General features: G+C 39.9%; 1 protein-coding gene across 3 annotated transcripts in view; it reads left to right on the top strand.

The window, feature by feature from the left end:
* The window catches only part of USF3 (upstream transcription factor family member 3), a 54623-nt gene that overhangs the window by 316 nt on the left and 28609 nt on the right, over positions 1–25698 (top strand). The window contains exon 1 of one of the 3 annotated variants that reach the window (XM_060417745.1): positions 52–24540. The exons of 1 other annotated variant lie outside the window; for it this stretch is intronic. The gene's annotated coding sequence lies outside the window, so the exon portion shown is untranslated. Of the gene's footprint in view, positions 1–51; positions 24550–25698 lie in introns of those variants that run through there. One more of the 3 variants, XM_060417743.1, reaches the window with a different exon arrangement.

Below are 25698 nucleotides of genomic sequence, written 5' to 3'. Positions count from 1 at the left end.
GGGGCCGGGGCTGCGGGGGCGGCTCCGGGGGGCGGCTCCGGGCTCTGCTCCACCCACCCCTTCCCAGCTCCCGGAGGCTAGGGCTGCGCAGAGTGTCTTCTTCCTGAGGACCCCTGCTTGCGGAACCTGGGGGCCGCGAGCACAGAAGGCGCGCGCACCCCTCTTCTGCCCGCTCTCTCGGCGCCCCGCGCCCTCTGGTGCCAGGCCCGTGGGGGGCTCGCGCTGCGCCCCGGCCCCCAGATGCGCGCGGGGCGAGAAGGGCTCCACGCTGCCCCGGGTGCATAAAGAGCTGGACATCCAGGTTCACACCGGATGGCCTTTGCCCGCCTCCTTCACCTTTTTCTGTCTCCTTCATTCCCTCTTCTTTCCTTGCCTTCCGAATTTCCTTCGGACCCAGTGGTCAGACTCATGTGACTTGCTTTTTAACTCTCACTTCTATGTAGTGGAGCTAGGCTTGCAGGTCTTTTTAGAAGCCTTTCTTGTCCGTTCTGAATTGGAGCGGTTCTCCCAAACTCACGGCCCCCTTCCCCCCACCCCCCGCCTCCCTGTTGCATTGGAGTATGATCCTTCCGATTTATTAACTATAAACCTAAACCTATACGTATGATCCCAGCTATAGACTTTAAACTTACGTTCTCATGCAGTTTTTACTGCCAATAGTAGATATATTGACCTAACACCACACCAGACAATTGTGGTTAACTTAAGTTTGCATAAAAAAGGACAGTTGCTTACTTATTAACAAAGTACAGATTTCTTGAATAAACATTTCTGTGAGTAACATGGATTCTGAAGCATATTTGTACCTTTGCTTTTTCTTAAAAAAATCAAGCAAGCAAAAAAGCAAACCTGCTTTTTGAAGGATCAACAGGCTGGCACACACTCTAATCACCTTGACTTTTTCCTCCTACACAGCACACATATTTAATATAGTACAGAGTAGCTATATGGGATACATTTATTGTTTCTCCTTTTTTTGTGAAGTACTTTAAAAGTATTTGTTACAAAATAAGCAAAATACGTTGTAATCATTGCACTTCTGAAACCAGGAAAAGTACCTGGTCTTAGGAACAATGTAAAGAAGAACTTACTCTCATATTTTGCTCTAATCTAAGCAGTATGGGTTTTTTTATACACAGGTATTACATTCTCTATATTTTTAAAAGTTTTATAAAATCCAGACAAGCCTGCAGCCTAGAACATTCCTTAGTATAAAAGCACCCCATTGTAGCAATTTAAGGGCAGCATAGGATTGAAATAATTACTTAAAATTCTTTTTTTTTAATGCTCCGTGTGGTATGTGGGATCCTAGTTCCCCAACCCCAACCAGGGGTCAGACCCATGCCCCTTACATTGGATGTGTGGAGTCAACCACTGGACCACCAGGGAAGTCCCTGGAATAATTACTTTATAAGTTAGTTTTCTGTGGGACAACGTGGAAATAAAATTCTAAAGTTGCAGATTGTGCAGTCAGTGAAATAGTCAGGTAAGAGAAATTGATGGGCTATTTTCAGAGTTTAGCACTGTCAACAAGGGAAAAGAAGCTCTAAGAAAACAGAATGTTTTAACTCAGGAGATAAGCTTCAACAGGCAGTCAGCTTGAAACTAGGGACTGAATCAAACTTGGGTCTTTTTTTCTTTTTTTAAGATATATTTACTTATTTTTTAGCTGTGGTGGGTCTTCATTGTGCACAGACTTACCCTAGTTGTGGCTAGTGGGGGCCTACGCTTTGCTGGGGAGCCTGGGCTTCTCATTGTGGTGGCTTCTGTTGTTGCAGAGCACAGGATCTAGGGTGCGTGAACTTCCATAGCTGTGGCGCATTGGCTTAGTTCCTCCGAGGCGTGTGGGGTCTTCCAGACCAGAGATCAAACCTATGTTCCCTGCACTGGCAGGTGGATTCTTAACCCCTAGACTACCAGGGAAGCTTCCCACTTGGGTCTTAACCATATCTGTCATGCCTTACCTTTCTACCCTCTGACCCAGTGGTTCTCAGTCTGGACTGTATAGTAGAATCATTTTATGTGCTTTTACATTTTAATACCCAGGCTGCTTGTGTCAGAGATTCTCTTACTTTTGATATGGGTGAACCTCAGCCATAGGGGTAGTCTTTAAAGCTCCCCAGGTGTTTCCATTTAGCAATAAGGGTTGAGAACTACTATGTGTCTAAAAAAATGTCCAATCTAATAAACTTGTGTTGTAGGCTCTTCTAAATCAGGCCTGCACTCATGTGTCCAGCTTTCCCCCCACTGCTTCCCAACATGAGCCTCCTCGTGGTCTCACACATCAGCAGTTCAGATCCTGGCTTTTGTTAGAGATGTTGGTCTTTCTCAGCATTGGGATACCCCCCTGTGCTCCCTCTCCAGCGACTGTAGTTTAACTCTACTTTAATGAAGGTTTTCCTGGACTGCTCTCTCTAATTCCTTAGTGATTGGCTCCCTTTGAACTTTTCATCGACATATTGTTTAAGAGACTCCCTTTATGCTTACATCATCTGGTAGTTTAGCTTCTTTTGTGTTTGTGTTTCACTATTATTAAACTCGATGGCAAGGAGTGTTTTATTGTGTGCTCTTCTAGAGCAGTTTGCTTTGAGTCAGATTGGTTTGCTTTGAAACCTCCCTAACACTGCTTGCAGCTGTAGTTTCAGGTTTGAGTCCATTCTGAACGTTCCTATGGTGGTGTCTTCCTCACACCTTAATTCACATCAGAATTCACGTATGTCAGTTTCTCCCATGTCTTTTCCTGACTTCTTCAGTAAGTTAATTATTTTCTCTTCTGTGGTCCCAATAACAGCTTGTACTTATTTCTCTGTTAACACCAATCACATTGCCCCTGAGTATGTGTTTATCCACCTTCTCTATGAGCCTGCTACCCCTGGAGCATCCACATTGAAGGCTCCAGGGGGTATAATTCACACTGTATTTTTGCATACCATTGTAACCTGGTGGAGATAGAACCCCACCAACATAGCAACTGTGTTCTCTCATCTTCGTACTTTTGGGACCTAAAGTAGCACTAATTATTAGTCGGCATTCAAAAAGTGTTTGTTAAGTGCGTAAATGACTGTTGTGTTATATATTATGTGAAGATAGCCATATGCATCTTTAGCATAGGTTGAATTGGCATTAATTGATTTCACCATTAAATATTCTTTATGTCCTATTATGGATTTATTAAGGATTAATGGAATTTAAGTAATTGTGGTTAGATGGATCCCTTAAACATGTAATCTTCTTTCCAATATGCATGGAGATATATACCTTGAGTCTTTTACTCTGAACTCTGGAAGTTGGCTCTTGTTATCCATAAAATATTTGTGTAACGCTAAAAGAAAAGCTGTTAACTGTCCAATTAGATAATTTTTCTTTTTCTCATTAAGTTTTCCATATGGGTACAATTGCACTACTTCAGAAGGCCAGATCTTTTAATTAGATCAGTAGGGGATGATAAGTTGTTCCTATTAATGTGCTAATACTGTGTTTTTAATTCAGTTCATGAAGTATTTATTGAGTGTTTACCATGTGCCCAATACTCTTAGGTATTAAAGAGAATATGAAAGTAGTAAATGGTCTGGACGCAGCTCTTAAGAAGTTTTTAGACTTATTGGGAGGATTGGGGAACATCATATCAAATAAGGGACTGAACACAATATTCATTAGCTAATTTAAAATATGTACTTAGAATTGATGCTGCAGTGATGAATACCATGGAAAATTAAGAGAAGATATTCTTAATCAACATTTATCACCCCCATACTGAGTACTAGTTGTTAAGGATACAAATGTGGAAGCTTTGGTTTCTTCCATTTAGAAGTTTATAATCTACTGGGAATACCCAATAAGAATATAGAGTGTATTTCCTCTTAACACTTTGTGGAGTGACAGGTATGAAGGCATGGAAATGAGAGAGGGCTTTTCCTGATTAAGGAGCTGCAAGTAGATTGTTGTGGTATGTTAAAGGACATGGACTTTGGGGTCAGACACGTGTGGTTTGCAAACTTTTATTCCTGAGAGATCTGAGCCCTCACAGACCTTGTTTGTGTAATGTGGCAGTAGTGTGGTAACTTCGCTGCTAGTGTTAATAAAAAGAGGTACCCCCAGGTTCGGTCAGGTCCCATCTATGCTCCTTGTGACTTCCCGTTTGTCTATTAGCTGGCTGCATGAGGAGCCTTAGACAGTCTTCCCTCCAAATTAATGAAGCCATTATTGGGTCCCTTGGCAAAAACATTCTCCCTTTAGCTACTATAATTTCTTGAACAGCAGGCATCCGTAGTGAAGGGGACAGGGAGAAGAAATTTGTAGTGTAACCATGAGAGGTACCACTTCTACCTCTACTTCAGTTGCAGGATAAATTTGTCTTTGGTTGTGAGCAACAGAAATTGCTTTTGGCTAACTTAAGTGGAAAAGGGAGATTTATGGATACATACTGGGTAAGCGCACAGAAGTGGAAGGAAAGTCAAATATGAAGCCTTGGGAAGACCAGAGAAAGCAGCTTCTAGGATCACATGGGCCTATGGGGCTAACGCAGCCTCAGCCAGTTTCCTTCCTTGTGCAGTCCTGTTGGTCAGCCCCATGCCCATCCCTGGGGTGAACCCACTTTTAATAGTCATATCAGATCTCAGGAGTGAGACAGAGAAGCTCTCCAAAGGACAGGTGAGGTGGTATTGCCAGAAGGCCCCAAATAAGACATTTCCTACAGAGTTCACAGGATTTGGCCATGTGGAGGTCTTGATGTATGAGCTTGATGTAAACAGTTTTTGGAATAAAAGCCAGATAACAGGGAGTTGAAGAGTGAATAGCAAGTGAGGAAGAAGGGACCCTGAGTAGAAACTGTTCAAGGAGCCTGATGGCAAGGAGGGAGAAAAGAATAGAAATACCTAGAATCTGTGGCAAGGTCAGAAAGATAAAAAAGAATTTTAAAAACCTTTAAATGGGAAAGAATGAATATATTTTAATGTTAAAGCACTAGTAAAGAAGGAGAGATTAATAGTATATGAAAGATAAGATATCCTTTTGTAACAAGATTGCTAAGAAGTGGGAGTGATAGAGTCCAGAATAAAGGTAGAAGGTGAAATGGTAGCTGGAAGTATTAGGGAAGGTTTTATAGAAGACAGATTTCACTGGGCTTGAAGGAGTTAATCTGGTTTGGATAAGCAGAGTAAAACGGAGAGGTTATGCCAGTGGGAAAATAGTATAAACTTAGCAAAAAGTAAACTAACTGGTAAGGAGCATAGGGAAGAACCTGTGTGAAGTGGGGAGGAGGGAAGAGTTGATGACATGATCAGCTGTATAACCCTGCTCCTCTGTGTGTCATACTAAGAGATGTGGACAAGCAAGCCTGGCCAGAAAAGATGGCAGTGTGAAGCAGGGTCAGGAAAGGCAGGACCCAAGAGTTTGGATTTGATGCAGTAGGTATGGGGAAATGGTACTGCTCTCTGGAGCAGGAGAGGCACATGATGGGTTGCAGTGCAATGGAAGGATAACAGAGACACTGGAGTATAAAATCACTGAAGGATAGGGAGAGACTGGGAGCAAAAGACCTCTAAGTCCCAGACCTGTGTAAAAGAGAGACTACTCTAAGGCAGTAACAAACATTAGGAGATGAGCATTGTGAGACAAATTGATAGGATTCAGTGAGAAGATCTGAAGGTCATTTTGGGGTTTAAAGCAGGTTAAAATTTTGGTGATGTTGATAAAATGGAGATTGGAAGTAGTTCTCTTAAGAGGCAAGGCCATTTTGACATGTTGCAAACAGACTCTGGTTTATTGCTTCGAAATAAATTGTTCTGAAGTGTTTTGCCTAACCAAAGATTTGGAAGAAGATCAGAATTGAAATGTTAGCTGTATTGTGAAAATATAGCAGCTTTTATACAGAAAGAAATTGAAACTTTGTAGGGAAAAAGCAAATAGGAAAAAACATTCATCCTTGGAAGTCAAAATGAGAGAAAGACAGGATTCATGTTAGAGAAAGATGATGCATAATTGGAGAGAGGAAGACAGTGTGGGAGAGAGAATTTCAAGCAAAAGGAGAGATCAGCAACCTCATGCTGCAGAGAGGAGAAGGCCTCTGGCTTGTTGAAAAATAGTCCCTAATAGTACTTCTAAGAAAGTAGTTTTGATTGGCAGGAGCGGTCAGAAGGCATACCACCATGGAGTTTAGAAGAGATTGGCCAGTGAAAGAAAGCTGAGTAGTTTCATAGAAATAGGAGGAGAGAAACAGAATGATAAATAGAAAAAGCAGTAAATACTTGTTTAATATGAAGAAGCAAGAGAGAAATGGTTAAGGAGGGAATATAGTACTAAAGAGGAAAGAAGTATAGAATCTCTCTCCACAGATGGTGGAGTTAGCTTTAGGATGCTCTGGTAAGCTGAACGGACAGATGTATAGATTGAGGTCTGTTATGATAAATGTAGGATCTAGTTAAGGAACTTGAACTAGATGACCTTTATCTTCCCAGTGAATTAGGGGGAAAGTGGAAGAAAGGCAGTTAAGGTGTCTTGATCTCTTGCTATGTACCAGATTACTTTGCTTGATCCATTCCTTATATTATCATGTAAACTCTTAACAGTTCTTTGAGGGATTCGTGGTAATCTGCCACTTTTAAATTTGAGAGTGCTAAGACTTCAAGGAATACTAGTTTTTACATATTTAAATATTTATTTATTTGGCTTCGCTGGATCATAGTTGTGGCATGTGGTATCTTTAATTGCAGCATACCAACTCTTAGTTATGGCTTGTGGGATCCAGTTCTCTGACCAGGGATTGAACCCTGGCCCCCAGCATTGGGAGCATGGAGTCTTATCCACTGGGCCACCAGGGAAGTCTTAAATTTTCCTCTCTCTCTTTTTTTTTTTTTTGGCTACATCATGAGGCATGTGGAATCTTTGTTACCCGCCCAGGGATCCAACCTGTGCCCCCTGCAATGGAAGGACGAAGTCTTAACCACTGGACCAAGGAAGTCCCTTGAATACTTATTTTTAAAACCAAATAGCTAGTGAATGTCAACTTTGAGAGATGATCCTTGGTCTGATATCAAAGGGTAGTCTCATTACCCTCTACCATTCATTCACTAATGTGAGGTGAAGAGTGTTGGGGCTTTGAGAGCATCTGTGTTACTGACTACAGTGGCTGTGTCCCAGAAGTGTTTGAGGGGCTTTAGAAATTTCTGTACTTTACCCCTGTCACTCATTCCTTTATCAACTTACTCCTTGATTATCCACTATATTAGTCAGGGTTCCCCAGAAAAACAGTAGGATATATGTCACAAGAAGAGTCTGGAGCATCATACAGTGCCAAAAGATAGGGAAGTACCACAAAGCAGGCGAGGAGGAAGGGGAAGGGCATGGAAAAAGAACACTGGAGTGCCCAATGGCCAAAGTTTGAACAGTTTGACCAACAAAATAACTATAGCATTAAATTTTGACCCAAAGAATAAAATAAATATCCTGAGTTCATAATGATACAAGTAAATGATGAGTAAATGATTGAGAGAGAGGAGAGAAATCTCCTTTATAGAAGAATTCTGAAAAACGTGTATTTTAATACGTCTTCTCCAAGAGACAGAGATTTATTCTCCTCTCTTTGAGTGTGGACTCGACTTAGTAGTATTCACTTTCGTAGAGACTATAAAGGGAAATATAGTAGCATTACTGTAACTACTTGAATAGTGTTAACAAGAAATTTGAGGGGGACAATTGGTGGGGATGACTACTACTTTTACAACTTAAATTCTTCAGAATGATTTGAGTAGTCTAATATAAGGATGTTTTATTGTATAATGAAAACAAAAATCTAGTTAAGTAGCACCAAGAATAAAAAAAATAGGAGAATAAGAACACATCCTTACTAGTGTTGAGAAGCTGGGAAAGGTGTCATCTGAGGATCAGAAACATTGAGGACTTTATGCAAAATGAAAAGCACATAGGAGCAGAGCAGTTTGATGATAAAAGCATACAGCATTGAGAAGTCTGCAAACCAGTATAGACTTGAAGGGGGGAAAGCTAGAAAAGTGAGTTTTCCAATACAGTTCTGGAAAACTCCAAAGCTCAGAGACTGAAAAGTTGAGGTTGGTTGTCTTAGCCCATGTTGGTTGCTTTAACAACATACCATAGACTGGATGACTTACAAACCACAGAAACTTATTTCTCACAGTGTTGGAGGCTGGGAGTGCAGATCAGGGTGCCAGCATGGTTGGATTCTGGTGAAGGCCTTTTTCCAGGTTACAGACTGCCTTCTTGCTGCAGCCTCACAAGGTGGAAGGGGCAAGCGAGTTCTCTGGGCCTTCTTTCTTAAGGGCACCAGTCTCATTCATGAGGGCTCTGCCCTCATGACTTAATCATCTTCTAAAGGTCGGACCTCTTAATGACATCTCCTTAGGGATTAGGAGGTCAACATAAGAGTTGGGGTGGGTGGATGCAAATATTCAGATGATAATAGCGGTCAAAAGGTTATTAATTACTAGATTTTGGAACTGTATTAGGAGTAATTAGAATAGCTAATAACAATGTTTACTCCTGGGCTAACCTACTAGAACTTATTTATATAAATTAGGTGTATCCCCATTGGGCTTGAGGGCCCGAGAGAGAATCAGGGTTATATCTCAGAGAACTTCTAGTTGCCACTGTGAATGTGGGGCTCCTCTCTTTACAAGTTACCCACCTAGCTGCTCCCCTCCATCTCTGCACGGCACTCTTGATGGGCAGAACTCTCATTATCAGCATACATGTTCATGATGCAGAGAAGAGTGCTATTCACACCTATTAAAGTAGTGGTTCTAAAAGGTGGATGACCATTAAAATCACCTAGGCCATTTTTTAAATTTAAAAGTGATTTCTATAGTGCACCCAGAGCTGAGAACCACTTGGCTGGGGAAACCAACTTTAGCAATCAGTTCAGTTAACTGAGGCTCACTAAATATTTAAGGAAAATCAAGAGGGTGAAAGAGGGACACCAAACTGAACAAATAGAGGAATCGATTTTGGGGTAAACAAATTGAACATAATAGATAATATTTGTTATTTAAAAATGTCCTCAAAGATTTTAGGGAATACAGTTTCCATAAAATAGCAATGGGGCGCTATAAAAGAGAAATAAGAGCGAGAAAGTTTTTGGAAGTTGAAAACATATTTTCTGTGATAAAAAAATTTAATAGCACGTTGAATAGCAGCATGGTTGTAATAGATTGAATGAATTAATGAACTGGAAGATGAGACCCAAGGAGTTCTTCTGAAATATGGTACAGAAGAACAAAGAAGAAAATTTTAAGCTGTGAGACATGAAATACATACCTAGAAGCAGAACTAACACCTTAAGCTAAAGTTCTGCACAATTTCAGTTAAGTCTTTGACAGAGGGGAGATGGTGCACATTTGGTGGGTAAGAATTAAAGTATGTCACAACTTCTGTATTAATAGAAGAGACTATAGATACTGTTTTTTAATATGAAGAAAATATATTTAAATTCAGTGCTAGTATATCTTAAGTTATCGATATGTGATTCCTCTGCTGTTGGCTTTATTCTCTAAGCTTTGCTTTTCTTTGTGTGTTAATTTCATCCTCAGACTGGCTTCCCTCTTTTGGAAGATATTTGCAAGTGCAGTATTTGGAATCACATCCTTTTTCGAAGGAGTGAGAGTATAACTACCTGCTTCATCAAGGAAAAGTCCTGAGCTTTGCTTTGATTGGATCAGTTGGAGACCATTAGAGTCAGAAAAAAATATTTGCCAAGACCTGCCAAGGCCTACTGCTGAAGTGCAATGACTGGGCTGGGGAGGGGTACATACTTCAGTGAAAATCAAGGAAGTTCATGAAATGAACAGAAGAAAATGTATAACAAGTGTCTATACAATATGTTTCTTAAAATTGTTAAGGGTGTTGATGAATAGAATAGATATAAAAGGAAAGATGATATTCAGGAAAATAAAGAAAAACAAAAAATCAGCCAAGGAAAAGTAAAAAGATAGTGGAAGGGAAGAGAAGGGAAGTGGAGGGAAGAGAAAAAAAACCAAAATATTTTAGCAATGCAATATTGTAGCAATGCGATACATTCTCTCTTTTTAAAGGCTCTTGAATTCTATAGAAACAGATCTTCAGATTTGTGTTATTTCAGACAAATAGGAACAAAATAATGCAGAAAAATTAAAATGATATAAACACATACACACTCCAGGCAAATGTTGAATGGAAGATAATGCATAATAATTTGTTATCAGACAAAGTTTAATTCCACACAATAAACATTTAATTGAAAACTAATTGATAAAACTTTATATACCTAAGGAGCTAAAAATACATACTTTTCTCAAATACTCATCTAACACAAAACAAAAATATGTCATGTAACAGGGCTACACAGGAAATCTCAAATTCTGAAAAATTAGTTATTGCCAGTCGTAATGCAAAGAAACAGACATACAGACATACACACACACACACACACACACACACACACACACACACACTCACTCTTAACAAAAGGGGAACCAAAAAAGAAGAAATATAACTATTTGGAAAGCTTTTTACTTTAACTCAGTTTGAAGAGGGTATAAAAGTTGAAATTATAAGGAAAGAAAATTCCAGGTAATAAAAACAAGCAAATTCTGGAAAAATAAATATAAATGATTCATAACATATGAAATGATATTCAGCCGCTCTAGTCAAGGAGGTGCAGGTTAAGCAATAATGATATTTTTTGTTGCTTTGAATTTAAAAACATAAAAGATATTGATTGTAGCCTTTTTTTGGTCAGCATTGTTTTTAATAGCAAACCAAGTGAAACAAAATCCATAAATAAAAAAAGAAGAAGGATCAGTTCAGTCGCTCAGTCGTGTCCGACTCTTTGCAACCCCATGAATTGCAGCATGCCAGGCCTCCCTGTCCATCACCATCTCCCGGAGTTCACTCAGACTCACGTCCATCGAGTCTGTCATGCATCCAGCCATCTCATCCTCTTTCGTCCCCTTTTCCTCCTGCCCCCAATCTCTTCCAGCATCAGAGTCTTTTCCAGTGAGTCAACTCTTCTCATGAGGTGTCCAAAGTACTGGAGCTTCAGCTTTAGCATCATTCCTTCCAAAGAAATCCCAGGGTTGATCTCCTTCAGAATGGACTGGTTGGATCTCCTTGCAGTCCAAGGGACCCTCAAGAGTCTTCTCCAACACCACAGTTCAAAAGCATCAATTCTTTGGCGCTCAGCCTTCTTCACAGTCCAACTCTCACATCCATACATGACCACAGGAAAAACCATAGCCTTGACTAGGCGGATCTTAGTTGGCAAAGTAATGTCTCTGCTTTTCAATATGCTATCTAGGTTGGTCATAACTTTTCTTCCAAGGAGTAAGCGTCTTTTAATTTCATGGCTGCAGTCACCATCTGCAGTGATTTCGGAGCCCCCCAAAATAAAGTCTGATACTGTTTCTACTGTTTCCCCATCTATTTCCCATGAAGTGATGGGACCAGATGCCATGGTCTTTGTTTTCTGAATGTTGAGCTTTAAGCCAACTTTTTCACTCTCCTCTTTCACTTTCATCAAGAGGCTTTTTAGTTCCTTTTCATTTTCTGCCATAAGGGTGGTGTCATCTGCATATCTGAGGTGATTGATATTTCTCCCGGCAATCTTGATTCCAGCTTGTGTTTCTTCCAGTCCAGTGTTTCTCATGATGTACTCTGCATGGAAGTTAAATAAGCAGGGTGACAATATGAACTGAACAGCTAAATAAATGATGGCTCATCCATGCTACACAATGCTATGCAGGTATTAAAAAGAGTAAGTTAAAAAGATGTCCATAGTGTATTTCTAAATTAAAATAAAGCATATTTCAGATTGACATAGACCATGATTAAATTTTTATAAAAAATTTTTGTGCATATGATAAGATATATATGTAAATGTACACCTATAGAAAGATCAAGAAAATTGATATCAAATTGATTACCAGTTGGTAGAGGGTAGAATGAATAGGTTGTACTGGGGACTTTAATTTTCTTCCTTGGAAAAAGGGATGTGGTTAGAGGTAATTTTTTTGTCTTTTTGTTTTTCAGTATAGCAAAGAGTCAGACCTGACTGAGTGACTAACACCTGAGTTGGATAGCATTTTTAAAAATTATTTAAAATTTAACTGAAACTATATAAACTATTTAGGAATTAGTAACTTGAAAATACTACATATCAAAATTTATAGGCTATGGACAAAGTTATACCTTGAAGAGATAGTATAAATAAATGCATTTATTAGAAAGATGAAAATTAATTCATAATGTATACATGTGGCAAAACTTAAAATTGCATATGAAGATATCCCATGTATCCTGTCTCCCATTTCCCCTGTGCAGTCCTTCCAGAGGAATTCTGTGCCTCATTGACTAACTGTGCGTTATTTACATGTTCTTCTCTCCATCCCAAAGGATATATACAAGTTTATTTGTAAAATACATACATACATACATACATTAATTAATTTTCAAGGACTGCCACAACAAAATACATAGGCTGAAGGGATTTAAAAAGAAAAATTAATTTCCTTAAAAGTTCCTGAGGCTCAAAGTCCAGAATCAAGGTATCAGCAGGTTTACCTTTTTCTGAAGCCTCTTCTTGGCTTGGAGATGGTTGCTTTCCCGCTGTGTCCTCGCATGGCCAACTCTCCGTCTGTGTGGCCTGCATTCTAAATTCCTTGTCTTGTGAGGACACCAGTCATCTGGGGTGAGGGTCTATCCTAACGACCCCATTTTCACTCAACTGCCTCTTTCAAGGTCCTGTTTTCAAATGCAGTCACATTCTCGAGTATTGGTCCTTAGGACTTCAGCATGTGAATCTGGGGGAGATACGATACAACACATACAAACACATAAATTCATACATTTGACTATTGGTACATATAACTGCCTTGTACAGGTGGAGCTATTAGGTTGAACCACCTGAAACTGCAGTTTCTAGAGGCAGAAAGTACGAAATATGGGCAATTTCAGGTGGTTCTATATGATCCTGTGGCATATTTAATCAGTCTCCTTTTGATGAGCCTGTCCTTGTCTTTTGCTACTTGAATATCCTTGAATAAGTATCTGCTGGCACATACACGAATATACTTGTAGGTAAATTTCTAGGAGTTGTTGTATTAAAGAGTTATGTGTTTCTGTGAACCAGATGTGGGTCCATATTATGTCAGGAGGGAGTTGGTCTGGGCACTGAGCCACAGCCCTTCCTGACAGGACAAGGGCACCTCAGCGAAAGAGATCAGAGCTGTAAGGACAGAGACAGAAGTTGGGGGTGAGCAGAGTGCAAGAGATTGTGTGCTGTGAGGCACTACTCACAATAACGGACCTGTACTGATGTATTCCCAGTGGATTGTTTTGTAACTAGAAATGACTAGACGATTTTTATTATGTAGTTGTGACCAGTAAAGTCATGGCATCTGCCCTAATTTTTATCCAAGGAGTAGGATCACCCACCAGAGGAGATTTGAAGTGGGACTGGAAGGTATTTTATACTGCTTGCATTTTATGCTTCCTTCTCATTTAGTTTAACAGTTACTAATATGTGCATAACTATTTGCTTAGAGATGGGTCACAAAGAGTCGGACATGACTGAGCAACTTTCACTCACTCACACAGGAAAAATATTTGGAATGGATATTACCAGATTGTTAAAAGTATAAGGGCATTGGTACTTTATATGCATACATCTGTGCTGTTTAAAATTTTACAAAGAGCAAGAATTATTTTTTGCAACTGAAATTAAAAAAAAAAATCCTGAAAGCGTGAAGTTCTCTGAATTTAATTATGATACAGTTCCTGAGCCAGAAGTTTTTGTAGTTTGTATGGACAAGAGCAAGGAAATGGTCTAAAAAATGCCAAACTGTTTACAGTAGGTATTCCTGAAGAGTGCAGTTGTAGAGCTAAGTAACTTTTTCATTTAACTTTGTATATTTCTAGACGCTTCAAAAATGATTTTTAAAATAATACTGTATTGAATATTTGGAGACTGCTAAGAGAGTAGAGGGTGTTTGCTATGACCAGTGCATTTTCTTGGCAAAACTCTATTAGTCTTTGCCCTGATTCATTCTGTATTCCAAGGCCAAATTTGCCTGTTACTCCAGGTGTTTCTTGACTTCCTACTTTTGCATTCCAGTCCCCTATAATGAAAAGGACATCTTTCTTGGGTGTTAGTTCTAAAAGGTCTTGTAGGTCTTCATAGAACCGTTCAACTTCAGCTTCTTCAGTGTTACTGGTTGAACTGGACTGGAAAAGGTCAGTTTTCATTCCAATCCCAAAGAAAGGCAACGCTAAAGAAGGCTCAAACTACCGCACAGTTGCACTCATCTCACACGTTAGTAAAGTAATGCTCAAAATTCTCCAAGCCAGGCTTCAGCAATATGTGAACTGTGAACTTCCAGATGTTCAAGCTGGTTTTAGAAAAGGCAGAGGAACCAGAGATCAAATTGCCAACATCCACTGGATCATGGAAAAAGCAAGAGAGTTCCAGAAAAACATCTATTTCTGCTTTATTGACTATGCCAAAGCCTTTGACTGTGTGGATCCCAATAAACTGTGGAAAATTCTGAAAGAGATGGGCATATCAGACCACCTGACCTGCCTCTTGAGAAACCTATATGCAGGTCAGGAAGCAACAGTTAGAACTGGACATGGAACAACAGACTGGTTCCAAATAGGAAAAGGAGTACGTCAAGGCTGTATATTGTCACCCTGCTTCTTTAACTTATATGCGGAGTACATCATGAGAAACGCTGGGCTGGAAGAAACACAAGCTGGAATCAAGATTGCCAGGAGAAATACCAGTAACCTCAGATATGCAGATGACACCACCCTTATGGCAGAAAGTGAAGAGGAACTAAAAAGCCTCTTGATGACAGTGAAAGTGGAGAGTGAAAAAGTTGGCTTAAAGCTCAACATTCAGAAAACGAAGATCATGGCATCTGGTCCCATCACTTCATGGGAAATAGATGGGAAACAGTAGAAACAGTATCAGACTTTATTTTGGGGGACCCAAAAATCACTGCAGATGGTGACTGCAGCCATGAAATTAAAAGACGCTTACTCCTTGGAAGAAAAGTTATGACCAACCTAGACAGCATATTGAAAAGCAGAGACATTACTTTGCCAATAAAGGTCCGTCTAGTCAAGGCTATGGTTTTTCCTGTGGTCATGTATGGATATGAGAGTTGGACTGTGAAGAAAGCTGAGCGCCGAAGAATTGATGCTTTTGGACTGTGGTGTTGGAGAAGACTCTTGAGAGTCCCTTGGACTGCAAGGAAATCCAACCAGTCCATCCTAAAGGAGATCAGTCCTGGGATTTCTTTGGAGGGAATGATGCTGAAGCTGAAACTCCAGTACTTTACCTCATGTGAAGAATTGACTCATTGGAAAAGACTCTGATGCTGGGAGGGATTGGGGGCAGGAGGAGAAGGGGATGACAGAGGACGAGATGGCTGGATGGCATCACTGACTTGATGGACGTGAGTCTGAGTGGACTCTGGGAGTTGGTGCTGGACAGGGAGGCCTGGCGTGCTGTGATTCATGGGGTCGCAAAGAGTCAGACACGACTGAGCAACTGAACTGAACTGAACTGAAGAGAGTAGATGTTAAAAGTTCTCATCATAGGAAAACATTTTGTGATTGTGTGTGGTGATGAATGTTAATTAGACTTGTAGTGAGTATCTTGTAATACAGACAAATATCAAATCATTATGTTGTATACCTGAAATTAATGTCATATATCAATTATATCTCAATAGAAAACTATTTTTTATACAAACAGGTTACAAGTTTAGCTTAAAAATAAAATAAAAACTATGCTGAGCAAATTACTATACCCTTGGTTTATTTCTTTTTCGTGAAGTATTGTTTCACTCAAGTGCACAGTGAAAGCAGGACTTCATTGTTTCATATTCGTATATATGTCATAGCATCTCAAGGTTGGCATTTAGGAAGCCTCCATGACTGATGGCTCACAGCATGATGTTGAGGAGGAAGGAGCCAACAAACATTATTAAATTGTAATATTTCTTTAATGGCAAAGGAAATTGGAATTTCTGATAACACTTACACAAAGCAGAAGACAACACAGCACCTTCATAAATAGCTCCTCAAGTTCCCACCAAGATGGAAAGCTGCTGCTGCAACCACATGCATAGAAGAAGGATTCTTTTGCACATGAAAAGCACCTCTGTGCTATTTTTGTACTATTAATACAGATTTAAAGACTTAATGAGTTGAATCAGGTAGACCACGTAGGAATTTCTTAATCTAAAATGCTGGACATGATAAATACAAATAATAGCTCATCTCGCAAAATATAGAGGGCAGAGATGCCTCAAAGCATAAATAAGATTATAGAGTACATACATCCAAGATATTAAACATAAATGCTGTACCCATAGTTTTGAACGACATGGAAAAATGCCCACCTTAAGTGAAAAACAACAGAACATTGCCCATGGCCTAACATTTTAATGGTCGTGACCCAAACCATGGTTTATGCTTAATTGTGTTGTGATTCCATGGGTCATATTCAGTAGTGTGAGTCATTTTGATTGGAGAGGACTATGGATTTATTATAGATCTCATATAAAGAAATGGAACATATTTTACAACTGCATAACCACTCATCAAAACATTTTAAGTAATTGTAAAATATTTAGGAATGCATTCCATGGTAGCAGAACAGAAGTAAACACAGAAATTGAAAAGATTTTTCTCAACTCATGGACAAATAATGTTCATGCAGTGTGCCATAAAATATTTTCAATTAAGACACTTTAATTCCAGTTTGAAATTTTTGTGGTTAGAATTAGGTTTTTCTCTTCATCGTATCTAAAGACACAATTTAAATTAACTTTTACCACTAATTTGCTTCTCAGTGGGACGAAAACACAACTTGCCACTGAACAGTTAAACTGAGTTTTCTCTTAAATGCTGGTACTTGTTTTTGGTGGTTTCCCATTTTTCCCATATTAGGGAAATTGGGGATGACTGGTAACTAAGTAGAATTTGAAGTTACCTGCTGAAAGAAAGCAGGTGTACAAACTGCCGAAAAGGATGAGTGGTAGAGAATTTCAGATTACCCAAAGAGGCTTCTATTAACTGTTTCTTTTTATTTTTAACTTTAAGATCTGATTGAGATATAACTGACATACCATGAAGTTTACCATTTAAAATGTAATTTAGTGGTTTTTAGTATATTTATGGAGTTGTGCAGCCATCACCATAGTCTAATTTTAGAGCATTTTATCATCCTCCAAAATCTGACCCCTTCTCTCCCTCCCACTCCACCATTAGCAGTCATTCCCCATCCTCTTTAGCCCCTGGCAACCATGAATATACTTTCTTTCTTTATGGATTTGCCTGTTATGGACATTTCCTATAAATGGAAGATATGAAGGTCACAATATGTGACCTGTTGTGTCAGACTTCTTTCATTTAATATAACGTTTATAGTATAAAGGATCACCCATGTTGTAGCATGTATCAGTACTTCATGCCCTTTTATTGTCAAATAATATTCCACTGTGTAGATATATCACGTTTTATTTATTTGTCATTTGAACATTTCTCTTGTTCCAGCACTTTAACTGTTAAGAACATCGCTGCTACAAACATGTACACGTTTTTGTGTAAACATGTGTTTTCAGCTCTCTTTGCTATATATCTAGGTGGAATCACTGGGTTATAGGCAACTCTGTGTTAACTGTTTGAGGAACTGCCATACTGTTTTCCAAAGTGACTACACCATTTTACATTCATACCAGCAAAATATGAGATAACTGCATACTTCTGAATGTATGCATTTTTTCCAGCTTTATTGAAGTATGGTTGACAAAGTTATATGTATTTAAGGTGTACACCAAATACCAGCCAAGTAAATTCCAACCACCGGCCAAATAAGGAAATAAATATTTAAATAAATGGGCTTCCTTCATAGCTCAGTTGGAAAAGAATCTGCCTGCAATGCAGGAGACCCGGGTTCAATCCCTGGGTCTGGAAGATTCCCTGGAGAAGGAAATGGCAATCCACTTCAGTATTCTTGCTCGGTAAATCCCGTGGACAGAGGAGCCAGGTGGCCTACAGTCCATGGGGTCGCAAGAGTCGGATACGACTTAGTGACTAAACCACCACTGCCAAGGTGTACAACATAATGCTTTGATATTTGTATACACTGTGAAACAACTATCACAGTCAAGGTAATTAACACATCTATCACCTCACATAGTTACTTTTTGTGGTGAGAACGATTAAGGTTTTCTATATTAGCAAATTTCAAATATATAGTACTTTATATTAACTACAGTCACTGTGCTGTACATTAGGTCTTCAGAACTTTTCATCTAATAACTGAATGTTTGTACCTTTTTGCCATTTCCCCCGGTAACAAGAGTTTTACCCTCTCTTATTATGAGTTTGACTCTTTTAGTTCCCACCTAAAAGATCAGTATCAATAATCTCAGAAATATCAATAATCTCACATATGCAGATGACACCACCCTTATGGCAGAAAGCGAAGAAGAACTAAAGAGCCTCTTGATGTAAGTGGAAGAGGAGAGTGAAAATGTTAGCTTAAAGCTCAGCATTCAGAAAACAAAGATCATGGCTTCCAGTCCCATCACTTCATGGCAAATAGATGGAGAAACAGTGGAAACAGTGGCAGATTTTATTTCTTTGGGCTCCAAAATTATTGCAGATGGTGACTGCAGCCATGAAATTAAAAGATGCTTACTCCTTGGAAGAAAAGTTATGACCAACCTAGACAGCATATTAAAAAGCAGAGACATTACTTTTGCCAACAAAGGTCTGTCTAGTCAAGGCTATGGTTTTTCCAGTAGTCGTGTATGGATGTGAGAGTTGGACTGTAAGAAAGCTGAGCACCAAAGAATTGATGCTTTCGAACTATGGTGTTGGAGAAGACTCTTGAGAGTCCCTTGGACTGCAAGAAGAGCCAGCCAGTTCATCCTAAAGGAAATCAGTTCTGAATATTCATTGGAAGGACTGATGTTGAAGCTGAAACTCTAGTACTTTGGCCACCTGATGTGAAGAGCTGACTCATTTGAAAAGACCCTGATGCTGGGAAAGATTGAAGGCGGGAAGAGAAGGGAACGACAGAGGATGAGATGGTTGGATGGCATCACCGACTCAATGGACATGAGTTTGAGTGGACTTCAGGAGTTGGTGATGGACAGGGAGGCCTGGCGTGCTGCGATTCATGGGGTCGCAAAGAGTCGGACATGACTGAGTGACTGAACTGAGATCACACTGTGTTTGCCTGTGTCTGGCTTATTTCATTTAGCATGTTGGCCTTCAGACTGATCCGTGTTGTTACAAGTATCAGGATTTCCTGTTTTTTTAAGGCCGAATAACATGTTTGTGTAGGGCTGGGGGGCTTTCCATATATGTGTGTGTGTGTGTGTCTGTGTGTGTTGAGCTTTCCAGGTGGCACAGTGGTAAAGAACCTTCTGCCAATGCAGGAGATGCAAATGATGAGATTTAGATCCCTGTGTTGGGAAGATGACAAGCTTTAGAACCCTGGGTTGGGAAGATTCCCTGGAATAGGTAATAGCAACCAACCCACTCCAGTATTCTTTGCCTGGAAAATTCCATGGACAGAGGAGCCTGGTGGGCTATAGTCTGAGGTGTCGCAGAGAGTCAGACACGACCGAGCATGAGCATATATATATCACATATGATATATGAAATAATACATTCATATAGTACAATATTTTCTGTACCCATTCACCTGTCAGTGGGCACGTAGGTTGTTTTCGTATCTTTGCTACTGTGAGTGATGTTGCAGCAAGTTAAAGTACGGAGATTTCTTCGAGATAGTGACTTATTTCCTTTGGATATACATCAAGAAGTATGATTGCTAGAACATATGGTAGTTTTATTTTTAATTTTTTGAGGAACCTCCCTGCTGTTTTCCATAATGGCTGTACCAATTTATGTTTTCACCAATGGTGTCCGAGGATTCCCTTTTCTTCACATCCTTGCCAAAGCTTATCTTTTGACATTTGATAATAGCCATTCTAACAGGTGTGAAGTAAGATATCTTTATCGTTTTGATTTGCTTGTTCCTGATGATTAATGATGTTGAGTATCTTTTCATATACTTATGAAAAGTCTATATGTCTTCTTTGGAATATATATTCTTCCTTGAATATAAATATATTTTTAAAAGCAACTTCAGAGGATTATGTGGCAGTGACCTTGAAAGAGCCTTTTGAGATGCTGGTAATGTTCTATATATTGATCTAAGTGGTGGTTATATGGTTGTATCCTTGTATAAAAATACATGAGGGATTTCTTGGTGGTGTAGTGCTTAGGATTCTGGGCTTTTGCTGCTGTGGCCTGGGTTCAGTCCCTGGTTGGGGAACTGAGATCCTGCAAGCCGTGCAGCACAGTCAAAAAAAAAAGAGAGAGAGAGAGAAAATAAATAATAGGTGATTAGAGTGAACTTAAATTAGTGACTTATTGTATGTAAGTTATATATCAATAAAAAGAAAAAAAAAATCCTAACTGCATTGTCCTTTTTTCCATTTTACTGTAGACTAGGGGACTTCATTTTACTTCAGATCAGGGCTAGGCTAGTTTCTGTGGATTGCTCTTCAAGAACTACTGATTTTAAGATACAATCTGAACATATTCATTAGGCATGAAATATTCCTTTATAGTCTGGTCCAGGTTCCCTTTCTGCCCCCAACCCCCCACAGTAGAATTCTCAGATAAAACATTATAAAGCTCTGTGGTGAAAAAAATAAATTGTTGCCCCTGTGGGAGTAGGAGAAGCGATTGACAGGAAGGGTCATGAGAGAACTTTCTCTGATGATAATAATGTTCTGTGCCTAGATAGTGGTTGTGTCACACAGATATATGCATTTGTCAAAACTCACTGGTGGTTATACTAAAATTTGTGCATTTTACTAATATGTAAGCTTTTGTTCATGGGGAAAAAGTTACCTCATGGGGAAAAAAGATATGTTTGGGTACTTCCCTGGTGGCCCAGTGGTTAGAACTTCGCCTTCCAGTGCAGGGAGTGCAGGTTCAAGTCCTAATCAGTGACTTAAGATCCCACAAGCGTCACAGCCAAAAAACCAGAATATGCACAACAGAAGCAGTGTTGCAACAAATTCAATAAAGACTTTATAAATGGTCCACATCAAAAAAAGAAAAAAGATGGGATTTTTGATGCAGGGGATCTGAAGGCCACACTTTGAGAACCATGTGGATCACAATAAACTGGAAAATTCTGAAAGAGATGGGCATACCAGACCACCTGACCTGCCTCTTGAGAAACCTATATGCAGGTCAGGAAGCAACAGTTAGAACTGGACATGGAACAACAGACTGGTTCCAAATAGGAAAAGGAGTACGTCAAGCTGTATATTGTCACCCTGCTTCTTTAACTTATATGCAGAGTACATCATGAGAAACGCTGGACTGGAAGAAGCACGAGCTGGAATCAAGATTGCCAGGAGAAATATCAATCACCTCAGATATGCAGATGACACCACCCTTATGGCAGAAAGTGAAGAGGAACTCAAAAGCCTCTTGATGAAAGTGAAAGAGGAAAGTGAAAAAGTTGGCTTAAAGCTCAACATTCAGAAAACGAAGATCATGGCATCTGGTCCCATCACTTCATGGGAAATAGATGGGGAAACAGTGTCAAACTTAATTTTTTTTGTCTCCGAAATTACTGCAGATGGTGACTGCAGCCATGAAATTAAAAGACGCTTACTCCTTGGAAGAAAAGTTATGACCAACCTAGATAGCATATTGAAAAGCAGAGACATTACTTTGCTGACTAAGGTCTGTCTAGTCAAGGCTATGGTTTTTCCTGTGGTCATGTATGGATGTGAGAGTTGGACTGTGAAGAAAGCTGAGCGCCAAAGAATTGATGCTTTTGAAGTGTGGTGTTGGAGAAGACTCTTGAGAGTCCCTTGGACTGCAAGGAGATCCAACCAGTCCATTCTGAAGGAGATCAACCCTGGGATTTCTTTGGAAGGAATGATGCTAAAGCCGAAACTCCAGTACTTTGGCCACCTCATGAGAAGAGTTGACTCATTGGGAAAGACTCTGATGCTGGGAGCAATTGGGAGCAGGAGAAGGGGACAACAGAGGATGAGATGGCTGGATGGCGTCACTGACTCGATGGACGTGAGTCTGAGTGAATTCCGGGAGATGGTGATGGACAGGGAGGCCTGGCGTGCTGCGATTCATGGGGCCGCAAAGAGTTGGACACGACTGAGTGACTGAACTGAACTGAACTGAACTGAAGTTTCACTAATTTCAGAAATAACTTTCTTACCATGATAAATAATAATCCATAGATTACTAATGTAACATTTTGACAGTTTTCCTTAAAAATTCACGATACTTTAAATATTTTAAAGGGTGTATTTGTATTTGGTTATATAAATATTGTATTAAAAATGCTGTTTCCTTATTAGTAGAGTAATAAGTGGACAAGGATTCATGACAATATTATGTAGTTCTTTGTTCCAATAAAGAACTTTTTCAGTGTCAGGAATGCAACTTTAATATCAGGAGATACTGGACATGGAAGTAATTTTGCATTGAATTAGGTTAACTGAATTGGTTAAAATGTGCTTTGAGATGGATATTTATAGTGACATTTGGTAAACTGGGTGACTTTGATTTGAGGTTGTATTCCTCTTTGAGTAAACTGCTGGCTTTCACCCCAGTGCAATATATTGATTGTATCTACTTATGTGATAGGGCTCTATTGTCATTTGCTTTAAGATTCTTGATGTTTAAAAAAAAGTAACACTTTTACTTCATGTATCTTAATTGTAACATGAATCTGAAAAGTTTAAAAAAAAGAAAAAAGGACAACTGGAGGGGAACAACAGTGATATTAATCACCAAATGCCGACTCATGTGGGTATGAGGCAAATCTGACCTTACTGGTTTATATCTGGTCAACTCTCATACCACATCCCAGACAATCTCTCCTGCAGTAAAGTATTGGTCAGCTCCCTGAATTTCACCAAAATAACTGCCTGTGCTTTCAAGTTGTCCTGATAAGAACCACCTAGGGGCACTCATTAAATTTCAGGCTACTACCTTGGAGATCGGAATTCCTTCTTTTGAGACAGATTTAGTGCATCTGGGATGAGCTGAGAATCTATATTTTTAAACTGTTACCTTCGGATTAATAGGAATGTTTAGGAAATACTGACCCACTCCAGTGTTCTTGCCTGGAGAATCCCAGGGATGGGAGCCTCGTGGGCTGCTGTCTCTGGGGTCGCACAGAGTCAGACACGACTGAAGCAACTTAGCAGCAGCAGCAGCAGCCCTAAAAAAGAGTTTCTTTTGTACAAAAAAAAAAAAAAAGACGAAGAAAACAAAAAGAAAAATCACAAAGAGATCTTTTTGGAAATACAGGTTCCTGGGCCTGCCTTAGTTCAGTTCAGTCACTCAGTCGTATCTGACTCTTTGCAGCCTCGTGGACTGCAGCACGCCAGGCCTCCCTGTCCATCACCAACTCCAGGAGTTTACTCAAACTCATGTCCATTGAGTTGGTGATACCATCCAGCCATCTACTCCTCTGTTGTCCTCTTCTCCTCCTGCCTTCAATCTTTCCCAGCACCAGGGTCTTCTCAAATGAGTCAGTTCTTTGCATCAGGTGGCCAAAGTATTGGAGTTTCAGCTTCATCATCGGTCCTTCCAGTGAATATTCAGAACTGATTTCCTTTAGGATATACTGGTTGGCTCTCCTTGCAGTTCAAGGGACTCTCAAGAGTCTTCTCCCAACACCACAGTTCAAAAGCACCAATTCTGTGGCCCTCCTTAGCACTTCTCATTTGTCTGGGATGAAGCCCCCTCTTTTTTTGGTCGGGGGAGGGCATGCTGCAGGGTTTGTGGGATCTTATTTCCTTGAGCAGGGATTGAACCTGGGCCCACGACAAGGAAAGTCCTACCTGCTGGACGATCAGGGAATTCTCCCCATGTTGACATTTTTTAAGAGCACATACAATGTGCAGATATGAGAGCTGTCTTCCTGATGCCTTTAGTGGAAGGTCCTTGAGTAAACCTTCAGTCACTCTCACAAGAGAATGGGGAAGTAGGAAATTGAAGGAAAGATAATTTTAGAATTGAGGACAATTAGTGTAAAAGCTAGGCTGAAGGCAAGTGACAATGAGCCATCATAAGAAAGGAGAGACTCACCTCCTGGAGATGGTCCAATGGCTGCTGTACTACCATTTTTATGGGGGTGGAGCATGCATAACCCACTGGGAAGTGACTTTTGAAAGCAACTAGGTTCGTTAACTTTTAAGAGGTACGGAGAATTCAGGATCACCCTGTAAGCCACGGAAAATCTGCCTGCTGGCCTAGGTTGCTAGTCCTTGTTTTATTTCATGCTGCTAATGGAAACCTATAAACATTCACTGATTTTTCTCTTGTGTAGTAAGAAGAAAACATAACTTATAGACCATCTTCTGGCAGAAGATGATAGATTTGGATCAGAAACGGGAGGCGTTGGAAGCCAGGAATCAAAAGTGAAGAGATTCTGCAAGCCCTTGGGTGAGAAAGGTGACAGGGATTGATTTATTTACTCACATGTCCCACATTATGTAATGTGAATCTGCTTTTAGGCTGATCTGGACTTCATAGATGTTAGGGAGAAAATGGAATAAATAAGCTGCCAGAAATAGATCTAGAGCACATGCTTCTCCTCAGGCTGATTCAGTCAGAACTTTCTATCAGCACCTTGTCTGCACCTACTTCTACTTCTTTCCCAGGACTCTTTCCCTCCTTTCTAGAGCTAAAGCCTTAACCCGAAATGCATCATCTGTATCCATGGCTGCTGTTGTTGTTCAGTCACTGAGTCATGTCTGATTCTGTGACCCCATGGACTACAGCAAGCCAGGCTTCCCTGTCCTTCACTGTCTTCTGGAGTTTGCTGAAACTCATGTCCATCGACTCCGTGATGCTGTCTGAACATCTCATCCTCCGTTGTCCCCTTCTCCTCTTGCCCTCACCCTTTCCCAGCATCAGGGCCTTTTCCAGTGAGTCAGCTTTTCACATCACGTGGCCAAAGTATTCAAGCTTCAGCATCAGTCCTTTCAGTGAACATTCAGGGTTGATTTCCTTTAGGCTTGACTGGTTTGATCCCCTTGCTGTCCAAGAGACTCTCAAGAATCTTCTCCAGGACACAATTTGAAAGCATCAGTTATTTGACTTTCAGTCTTTTTTATGGTCCAACTCTCACATCTGTACATGACTACTGGAAAAACCACAGCTTTGACTAAACAGACTTTTCTCGGCAAAGTGATATCTCTGCTTTTAAATACACTGTTTAGGTTTGTCATAGCTTTTCTTCCAAGGAGCAAGCATCTTTGAATTTCAAGGCTGCAGTCACCATCTGCAGTGATTTTGGAGCCCAAGAAAATAAAGACTGCCACTGTTTCCACTTTTCCCCATGTATTGGCCATGAAATTATGGGACTAGATGCCATGATCTTAGTTTTCTGAATGTTGAGTTTTAAGCCAGCTTTTTCACTCTCCTCTTTTACCCCCCATTAAGAGGTTCTTTAGGTCCTCTTTGCTTTCTGCGATTAGAGTCATAGCATCTGCATATCTGAGGTTATTGGTATTTCTCCCAGCAGTCTTAATTCTAGCTTGTGATTCATTAGCCTGGCATTTTGCTTGATGTCGTCTGTGTAGAAGTTAAATAAGCAAG

Source organism: Ovis aries, chromosome 1 (genome assembly GCF_016772045.2).
Source record: "Ovis aries strain OAR_USU_Benz2616 breed Rambouillet chromosome 1, ARS-UI_Ramb_v3.0, whole genome shotgun sequence".
In the NCBI taxonomy this organism is placed as follows: domain Eukaryota; kingdom Metazoa; phylum Chordata; class Mammalia; order Artiodactyla; family Bovidae; genus Ovis; species Ovis aries.
The sequence above is the reverse complement of the archived record's forward strand: the minus strand, read 5'-3'. Positions and strand labels throughout refer to the sequence as shown.